At 33.1% G+C, this 12,946-nt stretch overlaps 1 protein-coding gene across 3 annotated transcripts in view; it reads right to left on the bottom strand.

Annotated features, from left to right (window-relative positions):
* Positions 1-12,946, bottom strand: part of LOC119637706 (cell wall integrity and stress response component 3-like) — a 92,796-nt gene that overhangs the window by 26,271 nt on the left and 53,579 nt on the right. Inside the window, exon 2 of one of the 3 annotated variants that reach the window (XM_038033907.1) lies at positions 633-793. The exons of the other annotated variants lie outside the window; for them this stretch is intronic. The gene's annotated coding sequence lies outside the window, so the exon portion shown is untranslated. The remainder of the gene's footprint in view (positions 1-632; positions 794-12,946) is intronic. 3 annotated transcript variants of the gene reach the window in all.

Raw genomic sequence — 12,946 nt, 5'->3', positions numbered from 1 at the left:
TTACATAGACGTGTGGGCGTTATGGGCGTGTTTTTTGAAAAAGTTCATTTGAAAATTTTGTTTGCGAATTTATAAGCTATATCTTTATTTTTGTAAACGGTACCATGATTACCAAAAATATTACACAGCTCCCTGGATGGACAGAGGGAACTGACCAAGAATTTATATATCTCTGGGGGTTTTTGAAAGTTGCTTCTGCACGTTACGTAATGTTGGATTTTAGATGTGGTCAATTTTTCACCTTTTTGCATCGACCTTGGGACACACGCTCAAATTTTTGTAGATTTATTCCTCGTCTTTTAGCGCTCGGTATAAAAATGAATTTAAAAATTATAATACAAAGTGAATTTTAAAGCAAAAATAATATTGGGAAACTAAGTTGAGAATGAATTATGAAATGATCGTATTTAATGATAAATTATCATGGAGTCGTATGAGGCAAAATGCGCTTCAAGTCCTTGTCCCCATCACTGATCCTGTATGGAGGCATAGATATTTTTCTTAATAAAAAAAGTTAAGAATCCTCTTTTTCACTTTATAGTTTAATATTTTACTAAACACTTCATTAGATCTTGACAGATGTGTTAGTCAATAACTTAACGATATGTGGTAAATATTCGTTTTCTTCTTACTATGCCTTGTGTTGATTTAATTACTTTCAAAGTGTGAAGTTATATGTTGTTTATTGAATTGTTGATGCCTTTGACATTAAAGATGTTTGTACTCGTTGATAGTCGTTTACATATGAATGGTGCCAGACCGTGCAAAGATTGACACAAAATATCCGTCAGCACTATAATGAAATGAAACGTGCGACGGAGTAAGATTCAATTTTCATCTTTTTAATAGTTAACAATTTGTGTGTATACCAACAAATAAATACACACACACACACACACACACACACACACAATAATATGTATAGTATGATAGCAAAGCAAACAATTTCGGTAAATATCAGCTGAAAATATATAAACTTATTTTTACGATTTTTGTTTAGTATATCAACAAAAATAACAAAAAAAAAAACGGAAAAAAATATTAAGTAAAATAAAAACTCTTTTTAGATACTCACATCCAGAATGAATGGATGAGTGCATGTATATAGTTACACTGATTATCCGCACTTAGGCTTATGTGCATTCGCAACAACAATAATAATTAAAATGACAAGAGAAAAACGTATGCACGTCAGACGTTATTGATTAAATATTTGTACAATGTGACAAAATATAACACTGATACTTATGCAAACACACACCTAGGAAGCGACCATACTGATTTATTTATTAATCATGTTTGCATTTAAAATAAAATATAATTTGTAAAAACAGAAAAAATCACGCTTCATATTTCCCAAAATACAAAAGGTCAAAGAGAATATTTCTCATCTCTTGTTCTTTTTTTTTTTTTGTTTTTGTAGTCCTTATGTGCGGTTATTGCAGGTGTAGCTTCTCTGAACTTCAATTTAAATACCTAGTAAATGAAATTTTTTATCCTATTGTTTATTATTCGACTTACGGTGAAAAATTGAGATCTTTTCATTGCAAACAATTTATGAATGGCATAGATCTACGTTTTTAAATCAATGATGTATTTACGAAAGGTTGTCAGTATATTTTAAAACAAAAATATACCAATAATTGTATTGATTGTAAGGAGTATATTTTTAAAGTTGAATACATCTTCAAGCTGTTGACCTACAGCTAAATAAATATTTTAGAAAAATTATTTTCATTATTAAATAAAATAAAAAATAGTCACGTTACTGAGTTGAATTAAGACTATGTGCCGGATTTTTCCGGAAAAAATTCCCTGGAAACTAAAATCTTACGGTTAAGTAAATGCAAGTTTTCTAGCGCGTTTTACAAATTTTCAACAATGATTTTTAAAGAGGGAGTCGGTGCACAAGAAAATGAAAATTTAAAAGAATATAATCAGTCGTGTAGTGCGCGTGCTGGAATATATCACATTTTACTGAAGTGAAGATAGCCGGTTCGTGTTTTCATTGAAAATGTCTTCGCTAAATTACGATTTATAGCGACGTAACGCACAAGTGAAACAAGTATTACAATTGAACAATGGTAGCAAACGTGCCCATATAAAACAAACTAAGCCTATAACTACAAACACAAAACCAGAAAACCTTAGTTATTGCTGCTAAATCTCATGCAAAATTGCAGTACAAATACTAAAAGGATGCGATGTCCAAATTATGTTATAATCATTTTCGGAGATATCACTCGACTACAGATTTTTGACAGGTCGTGAAAAATGCTAAAACCTATTTGAAAAACCTATTATTATTATTAATTTCGCCAGAGAAATAAATTGTAAGACTAAACTCTTAAAAGCACTAGCATCTAAGGCTATCGGCTTTTTTTTTTTATTAAAAACTCTACCGCACTTGAGATTCGAACCCACGACCATTCAGTTGCTAGTCGAGATTCTTCGCCTTCGGTTACTCAGGCGGATTTTGAAAAACCTAGTTTCATTACCCTGGCCTGGATCCATCACCTCGAAATTCGCCAAAAACCTGCCCTTTCCATATTCACAAAATCCTAAAGACAAAATTTTGCAATAATGTTGCTAATTAATGTTGCTAATGATGATGTTCGATCTTATACGCATAATGGTTTAGTCTTTATTCAATATGTATGTTTAAGATTACACATTACGGTTTGCAATAGTAGCGCGTTTGTCCATGCACTTGCTTAAGAAGTTATATGCATATTATTGAGTTGTCGCCATTTTTCTAAATATGAATCGCGTACAATTTTATTCAAAACATTTTGTAGGCAAGTAGAATACATGTTATGGCAAAAATGTTCGTGTGCGTTTGTGCGTGCGCTTGTTGATTAGGAGCCACTTGACTGCCTGCTTTTTCTTTCTTATTATTTATATCGATAAAAATGCAGTTTATGCCTTTTGGACTTTATGACGGCATATATTTTAAAATTATACCCTATAACTTATTTTATTTAAAGACAATATGGTATCTAAAGTAATCACAATATAATTGTAATGAGTAAATCAAATAATTAATCAGTAGTTCTCTTAAGCCGGACATTTTGGAAAATAGTAGAGGAAGCACATAACGATGTTTGAACATGGGTTTGAAGATTACAATTTCCACATTTATTTCAATTTGTTTTATAAATTCATAAATAATGACGAATTGTAAAATTTAGAAATTGTATTAATTTATTGATATTAAATTCATTTCGCTTGTGACACTCAATCGAATATAATCAAAAGTAGAAAAAACAATTGAAGTGGTTTTCTAATATTTAATTGCGCTGCAAACGAACAAATATCATCGCCTTACATTCGAACGAATATCGAATATTCTGCTTGCCTATAGAATGTTTGAAATTGTACGCGATTCATACTTAGAAAAGTGGCGGCAACTCAACAACATGCATATAACTTCTTAACCAAGTGCATGGACAAACGCGCTGCTGTTGCAAACACATGTATATGTAATGTGTATAATGTGTAATCTTAAACAAAGATGTTGAATAAAGACTAAACCATTATGCGTATAAGATCGAACATCATCATTAGCAACATTCATTACTAACATTATTGCAACATTTTGCCTTTATAAATTAGGAAAGATGAAACCGTTACGATTGTGCAGCTTTCTCTGCTCTGTTACCCATATGTTGTGTCACAATATTTTTTGCATAAGCGTCGAGAGTTCGTGTACTCCTCAATTTTCCATATAGGTTTCATCTCTACCCATCCAGTTACTGACGGTAAAGATTTTGCATCTGCAGTCGTTCGTTGGTCTTTCCACATCAAGCATTGCACCTGCGGTTGATGCAAGTTCTCTAACTATTCTTACCGTTTTTCTCACCGTGGTTAGTTCTAGTATTATTTTTTCTATTGCTTTATTGCTCTTTGAGCGAATTGTGACTCAGCATTTGGCACTTGCCATTAATTCGTATATTTCTTCACACCAGCATGGCTTTCGGAAAGGACGTTCTACGGTCACCAATTTGCTAGAGTTTACTTGTCACGTTTTCAAGGATTTTTCTAGTGGCTCTCGTACAGACGTAATACACACTGATTTAAGCAAAGCGTTTGATTTGGTTAACCATAACTTACTTATCTTTAAACTCCAAGCCTCTGGCTTCTTTTTCTATTTAGTAAAATTGATAAGCTCTTATCTGCACAGTAGATTCTTCAGGGTTCTGTTTAACTTCATCACCTCGGATAAATTACCCGTGACGTCTGGCCTACCTCAAGGCAGCCACTTAGCCACCATTTTATTTAGTTTATACATTAATGATTTCCCATCGATGATTAATTCCAGTCAGATCTTAATGTACGCTGATGATTTGAAACTTTTTTCTTCCTTCTCTCTAGAATCGCAGTCATATCACCTTCAAAGTCATTTGAATAATTTGGTTGCATGGTGCTCTTTCAATCTTCTGAAACTAAATCTAAATAATGTAAGAAGCTTTCTTTCTCAAGTAGAAAGTCATTCATTACTCAGTATTTCATTGATTCGCATGGGTTGGAGGACATCGATACGTTCACAGATTTAGGTGTTCTATTTAACCATAGATTACGGTTTAACTTGCACATTGAGCTCTCGTTAAGCAAAGCTAGGTCCGCACTTGGTTTTATAAATAGGTGGTCCAAGAAGCTAAAGGCTGTACATGTGTTTGGTTAGACCTACACTTGAGTATGCCTGTGTTGTGTGGTCTCCTTCATATAGGTGCTACGTAGACACCACTTGAAAAGACTTAAGTTCTCCCATTACTAATTATAAAGTTAAGTCCACCAAGTTGCATGGCACTTTGCCACGTGGATTCGTCGTTTGCCTTGTCCCATGTGATATTATAATTTTCGTGTTGCAAGGCAATCGTCGATGACGACTCCCTATCATTTTGGCGAATTATTCGAAAATTTCACTGATAGAGTAAATCCCTAACTTAAAAACGTTTTTGAATTGCTGTAATTGCTTACTTGATAATCATCGGTTATACATCGGTGGCATGCGGTAGAAACGTTCATGCTTACCATATACGTTACGTTGACTGTAGTGTCTCCCAGTCTATTCAAATACAGAATCGTCTCACTACACCGTCGGCGATCCCAAGTACATCTATCGTTGACAAAAACTTCAATAAAAACGCATCGATTTATCGGGACAGAAGCACAATGATCGTCTTGATCGCCATGTCGACAAGCTCTCTGTGAGTTTATTGCAAAATTTCCTTTTGCACGGCAATCATTTGGTGATGTTTTCGAGGTAACAATCAACGCTTTCTTCGTGGCTGGGTGCTTTTAAGATCATCTGCCACCTCAAGTTATTCTTTCAAGGAATTCAAAACTTGTCGGCGAATATATAACGGGTAACTTGGCTGTCCGTTATTGTATGCCGACATCCTTTATAATTTGTTCGCAAAATGAAGAAAAGAAAAATGGTAACGACTTTACGGAACCCTATTTAATTGTTGTTAAGAAGCGTTTTTGCTTGATTTCCTCGGCCGTTCGTAATTGAGTGGCCCTATCGGAAACTTCAACGCCAGAACTTTAAAAAATCTCCTTTTACAACCTTATGAAAATTTACTTTGTGGATTCACAAAATCTTTTTCTACCGTTTCATAAAATCTGTTTTAGAATTTTAAAGCATGTTTTTTTATATAATCATTTCACAATACTGATGTCCTTTAGTCACTTCGCAAGACTTTTACAATTTATAGCGATATTTCTTACTTTATTATATTTTTTATCTGCTATACTACTTGTGGTACACGGTCTATCACGCTTGTGCGGATGTACATACTCATCCGGAAGAATTTAGGATAAACGCACCTTTTATTATTATCATTTTTTAAGTCTACGTTTATCGATTCGCCTGATGTCTATCCATGTGTTCAAGCTCGCACTTTTTGAGTTAGGTTAACAAAATTTGGTACTTTATTACAAAGGGCTTGGAGCAAAACACTTTTTCGGTCATTCTCCATATAATGCATTATCTTAAAAATGCGAGTTCTATGAAAAATAATTGCATTTTTCAAAATTCGTATACAAAAATCGCAAAGTGATAGTATATCAACATTCTGAATTGATGTGAAAATTTTGTCGAGCTTTCTTCCATATAGCCGTTCCTACGAAAGTTGAATCCTCGCATGGCAAAAAGGTTAAGATTTCAATATTTTATAGTGAAAATTGGTCCAGAATATTTATCTGACATAGACCAGGTCGCTTGACATTACGTTCACCCTCGTGTGTGGTGGCTTTAATGAAAAGTATGCATTTATATATTTATAATTACCAAAATGATTGAATAGCTGTATTAGGCGAAATTATGAGGGGTGTCAAATAGTTGGCTGAAGCCAACTTTCTTCTTGGTTTAATTGATTACTATAATCCTTTCTTGATCCAATACTGCACCGATGAACATGTGCATGTGTCTGCCTATTGTTGGCCTCACAATTACCCAAACGAATGGGGAAATTAGCGGATCTTCGTTTTTTAATGGGTTGCTTATAGCAAACAGTTTGCATCGCATTATGTTTGTATGTGTGCTTCACAATTTTGATGATTATATGCTAACATTGTGGTTTCGCATTTTAAATGGGATCTTATGAGACGCGGAATCCTACATAATTGTTTTCATTTTGTTATTTTCAAGCAAATTCAATTTTTATTTTCTAGACAATATTCTGTATGGAATTTTTTCTTTCTTCTTTTTCAGTGAAATTCTTTGTATACGTTGGCAGTTGCCTTTTTTCCTTTTCTTACTTTCCTTTATTATTTAAACATGTTTCTTTGTATGTTTTTAGATTATGTATATATTTGCTTTTTATATTTTGTGGATATTTTTATTTTATTGTGCTGATGTATGTGTTCATTTGTGGGTTTCCTTTGCTTATTGATACGGCTTTTGTTCTTATTCATATCTGTCCATTTGTAATGTCGTTTTAATGTAGGCTACACTCGCTGAGTCTTTCTTCACGAAATGTTGATTCTTGCCTTGACGCGCATTATTGATCTGTTATGACGAAACTCAACACTTTCTAAACGCGCAACTTTAACCGTTTCTTTCTATTTCGGAGATTTAAATGTTAACCCTAAAGCCAAACTGTTTTATCAGCTTTCGTCGTAGCGTTTGTGTACTAACCCCACCGATCAACCTCACAGCCTTGTTATGCTTTTTGTTTGAGAGGTCGCGATGTCCAATCAAATCTCGCTCTGTTAGTTCACTTTCGTAGTCAGTCGCTATGCCAACTATATAAACCTAATATCCGCACTATCCCTATCAGTTACGTAATCTGGATTCCGATCTAATCTGAATTACTCAATTATGACTTGAAACTCAGCTTTCCGCACGAGATTCACTTGTCCTAGGTGACGTTACCAGCCGATGTTTTTCGTAATATCTTATGATGAGAGCAAATATAACAGTGTTCCACTAAGAATTGAGCTTTTTTTTTTTTTTGGCAAATTTGGTATTTTGTAAATAATTCAAGTTCCATCAAGAAAACGACGTCGAGCGTAAGACCGGCTTAATTCAAAAGTGGTTCCTTTATAACTGTCCCAAAGTGCTTCACCCTTTTCCTCAATGACCAAGCATGAACCCCATAAAAAATATGTGGGATGAATTAGACCAGCGTGTGCGAAAACACTCAATCTCTTCCGTCCGAGATCTGAAAAATGGACTACTTATTTTCTATACAAGAAAAACGCTATAAAATATGTCAAAACGTTTAAATGGCGTTATTAAGCAAAAGGATAGCGCACCGATTATTAATTTTTAATAATGTGCAGTTTTTTCCTTTGTATTCATCCTTATATGAAAAAACACCAATATTGATGACGCTATGTTTTTTGAGTTCTTGAAGTTAGTTAATTTTCTCGTCTATTGGAATAATGTTTTAATTGTGTTCTTTTTATATTTTGAGATGTATTCACTAGTGCTACAAAATAGTAAAAAAAATTTGTTATGTTTGGACAATGGAGTAGGTTTGACAAGCGTTTACTTTTTGTCGAGCGAAAAGTTCTCCATAAATGATTTTCTGTTGGATTTATAGTGCCGTATGTAACAATGTTGTTTGACTTTTTCAATATCATTCCCTATTGCTGCAATCAATAATCAATATAGTCTGCCTTGTGTCTTCATTAAAATGAAATGATCAAATGTAGCGCATTTTCCGCGTTATTCGCGGCGGAATTTCGTTTATGCTTGTGTACGGGGACTTGGACATCCATTTTATGTCTCCGAGAGTAGATATAAATAAAATACACTTCTGATTGGGGTTTATATCAAATTTTTTTCCGAATATTTTGTGGACCTTTCCATTATTTGTCGAATACAATACTTGCATAGTTGAAAAGAGTTTAGAAGTGGCTAAAACTTACATTTTGTACAACGCCAATTTATTGGGAGAAGAGCTCAATGATCGTGTAATCTCCAAAAATGCTTATGTGAGTTTATCTCAAAGATTATGCGATATAATTCCATTGAACTTTTTGCTTTGCGTTCATGGTGCAGTATTAGCAATAATCCATAATGAACTTATTAACTAAGATTATTCGTGTTATTGATGAAATAAAAGCAATTTTGGGCGGAAAAGTGACTAAAGCTTGGTATTCCAGTGTTGAACTTTTACAGAAGTAAACTAAAAGAAAATTAATGTTGATATTTCTGGCCGCTGAGTTTTCTTTTTTCTTCTGCGCGTAAAGTTTGTTTTACTATGAATATAGCAGCGCCGTGATTCTTTTTTATTGATTTTTTTTTTGTACGTGGCAAAATAAAAATCTATTTATTGTTCTAATGTCTTTGTAACAAAAACCTGCTCATACATTTTATTTTTCGGTCCAAGAGGCAATCTTGCGACGTGAGTGCATCGGCTCTAACGATATCGCCATTTTGCTTATACGTCTCTCAAAGGTTGTAAGCAAAAGCATTTGCAACAGGTGGTGGCGACTTTCGTTTTACTATGGGAGCGTTATGATGCGATTTCTTTTTTGGTTCTATGAAGTGCTTAAGCAATAAAGTATCCTTTTCGTTACTTTACATTGCGAATGTCTTCCATATTTATGTTTCAGCTTCTATTAAAAATGATTGGTTTTCATGGTATACTTATTATTATCAACATCGCTGTCTTTATTTTCAACGTCGTCATCATCTGGGTAGAAGTTTCATGTCAGAGAATGTGAAATATTTTAAAATGCAATCAACACAACAGATAGCTCAGCATTTTATTTTATTTCATTTTTAAGAAAATGCAATTCCTCTTCTTTTTACTTTTGTATCGTTCTCCAATTTTTTTCTTGTTTTTTTTTTTTTCTTTTTTTGTTTTAATAATGTCATGTATAATGTCACAATATTATATGCACCGAAGGAACGATAGAATAGAAGAGACACGCAGATGCCCTAAGAAGAAAAAAAAAAAAAAGGAAAGAAAAAAAAGGGGGAAAATCTTTAAGCGATTTCATTATTGTGTAGTAACGCAGACGGAGAACAGCATACACTCTTAGGTATATATGTATCTGTAAGAGCCCTTAAGGAATTTCATAGAAATTGATTTCTTTAAGATACATTTTTGTTTTGTTACTTTTTTATTTATTTATTTGTTTGTTTTTCTTTTCTTTGCTTTTTTTAAATTCCGCTTCCTTCACTTTTCCTACACATTTCCTTTACGTAAACATTTAAATTTCAAATAGTATTTTTCATTTGCTTTTCCATTTTCTATAAATAGTCTCGATAAAATAATCAGAGCACATCGTAGGAGGGGTTACTATCTATTCATCTATTCATCTATCCGTCTATCTATCTAACTACCTACCTATTTTTCTATACAAGCTGTAGTTAAGGGCGTACTAGCTCCGAGAAAACCAACAATAAAATAGAAAATTATAAAAAGATATTTTATATCTTCCTATATGGGACTTACTTTGTAAGTGTATGTAAGTAAAGGACTGTCATTATTCTATGCAAGCAAGCTGACACAACCTGCTTTCTGTTTTTTACTTTTTTATTTTTCGTTTTTTTTACTTTTGTTTTTTTTTTTTTGGCGTTCCTTTCCTATTACCATAAAGCGAAAACTAAAGCAACCGAGAAGGCAGGCGAGCAGGCTTTATCGATAAATTTCCAATTGACCCAAATTTTTTACGTTTTGCTCTCTTATGTGTATGTGATGTGTTTTTATCATTCTAAGAATTTTATAAAAAAAAAAAAAATAACAAAAATCTAACTTTCTACACCTATAGGGTTGGTGTCTTTTTTATTGTTAGTTGACTGCTATTCAAACTGCGGTCTTTTGTATACTTTTAATTTTTTTACATTCTTTTTTTTGTTGTTGAAATTTTTATCGAGTTGTTGCACGTTTTCTCTTCCAACAATTCACAGAGAATGATGTAAAACAAACACAAAAATAGTACAGTTCGAAAATGTATTTTATTTTAATATCCGGAGCTACGCTAGTGACTTAAAATAGCATAGTCTTACGTAGAGGTTCGTTTTACAAGTCCTTGAAAAAAAGAGTAAGTGGCAAAGGGAAATCCACAAACATTTTACACTCTTGCCTTTCGACATCGCAACTAGTAAATCTCTCTCGCGTGAAATATTTCCTCAAATATGTATAAACAGCTGTCTTTAATGTGCGACTTACCACGGTTTAAGTTTTCTCTTGCAATACTATGATTATTTAGTATTTAACTTCAGTTTTTTTGGTAAATTTTAGAACAGTAAATACTGTAATCTGGACGACAACTTAGACCGACAATTTAAAAAAAGTGAAACATTATAATGGGGTATGGCTTGCCGTTAAATATATTACACTGCGCCGATGTACGAAATTTCATTAAAATATTGTTATGAAATTCGCTTTTGCTATGATACAGTCCGTATCACTAGATCGTGGATATTTTGATCAAAAGAAATACACTTCAAAGTTCTTTTATTCTACTACTTTGTCTTTCACAACAGTAGGAATATTTGTTTACGCTATATTTTGGCCGTACTCTCAACTTCTACGTTCTTGCCAGACTAACTCCATTTTTCACATATATTCGATTTATATACAATTTTACAAGAATGTTACTATACCTAAATTTATGGTTATGGTCTAATCTCAGCCTGGTTTTTTCTTTAATCGTTTTCATCGGCCTGCGCCTGCATGACGCGCCTTCGAATGTGCATTTGGTTTTTACTTGTCTGCTTTTCCACTAATCGTTTTCATTGGCCTGCAGCTGCATGAGGCGCCTGCGACTGCTCATTTCGTTTTCCCTTCTTTAGGGAATTTATTCTTACGAAAATTACTTAGCTGACATTTAACTGAATTTGGGATTTTCGTAACAATATTTTAAAAATCTCAGCCTGTAGGTTGACACAAAAGAGCAAGATGCACAAACGGACAGATAAGCTTCGACTCCGAATCACTTTGATATTTTGGAATTGACATAATAAAAGGTGTGTCTACGTCAGATCCTTTGGGACGTTGCAAACATCCGCGCAAGCTTAACATATTCTTTTACAACCAGTAGCGTAGGGTATAAAATGTATACATATTTTTGATCGATTTGAATTAACGAAACGTGTTAAATAAAAATTTTTCCACCATCTGCCGCAAAAACAATCACAATAACAATATATAAGTAAACTTGGACGAAAAGTTTTCCATTTACGTTAAGTTCAAAAATTAGTTCTTTGCCTGATTTAAAAGAGCGGAGTGCAGATATATATCTGCTGTCTTTTAGAGTAGAATCTTTCAAAGTTTTAAAAGTGATCTTGAGTGATGTACATGAGTATTAAAATAACTCATGAAACGCGATCGTTAGTGTCGCAATTTACAGAACATTTATTTGTTTGTTTAATTACATAAATTTTGTTCAAATTGCGTATGAACTTTTTCTCTCGACTTAATTTTAGTTGGTTAGAACTTTGAACGCACCAATTTCAGCTCTTTCACCTACTGAGCAGATATACGGGAGTATAGCAATTTTCTCCTTTCATTTGTAATCAGCGAAAAATCCATGTCTGTCGATTTAGTTATTTAAGTTTGGCTCGCTGACTCTATGTTTGTCATCTGTTCTTAAATATTGAAATATTCAGATGAATAAAGATTATAAAAAGCGAAAATATATCTATTTGATGACCATCGATTTAACTTAAATAAACGATATTTAAAAAAGTGTAGCTTTGATATAAAACAAACAGATTTCACAACCATTCTTAAAATTGATACAAAAATGATACCAATCACCTAACTGCCACGAAGGGGAATGAATATCTCCCTCTCTCTTACAAAGATTCAGCTCAAGGTGAATATAATAAGATTTGGTCTCTTTGTAATCATTAGCTGATTTTTTAAACTGACTTCTACGTTAGTAGTGCGGATAACATAGTAAACGGTTATACAACAGTGCTTCGAGGTCAGAATTTTCCAATTGATTTAACATTCTTCCCATATATAATTTTTAATTTTTTTTTTTTTTTTTATTCACACACGTTCATGCTTTTACTAAATATAAAATTATGACAATATGTAAATTTTAAGGACAAAAGCATTACGTTTCTGGTGTAGCTACCGTCAATTGCCAATTTTTAGGGTCTTGCGGTGGTTTGGGCATAAAAATTAAATACCAATATTATTACACAAAATTTTCTCTTTAAACGTTTTTCTTTTTTTCGTCTTGTAATTCGTGCAGATGTGGCGCAGCAGAAACCAGGTCATTTTTTGATATAATAATTAATATTATTTATTTGCCGCGTGTTGACGCCTTGACTTTTGTTTATGATGCTATTGCTGCTGATGCCACGTCGTATTTATTTAGCTACAAACATATGGAATGCATACGCAAATCTTTATTATTAATTTAATTAAGGCTTTATGGAAAGAATATTTTTGCTGCAATCGGTGTGTGTGTGTGTTTGTGTGTGTGTGTGTGTGTGTGTGTGTGTGTGTGTGTGTGTGTGTGT

This window comes from Glossina fuscipes, unplaced genomic scaffold (genome assembly GCF_014805625.2).
Source record: "Glossina fuscipes isolate IAEA_lab_2018 unplaced genomic scaffold, Yale_Gfus_2 60, whole genome shotgun sequence".
NCBI classification, from domain to species: Eukaryota; Metazoa; Arthropoda; class Insecta; order Diptera; family Glossinidae; genus Glossina; species Glossina fuscipes.
This window is presented reverse-complemented; position numbering and strand designations above follow the sequence as displayed.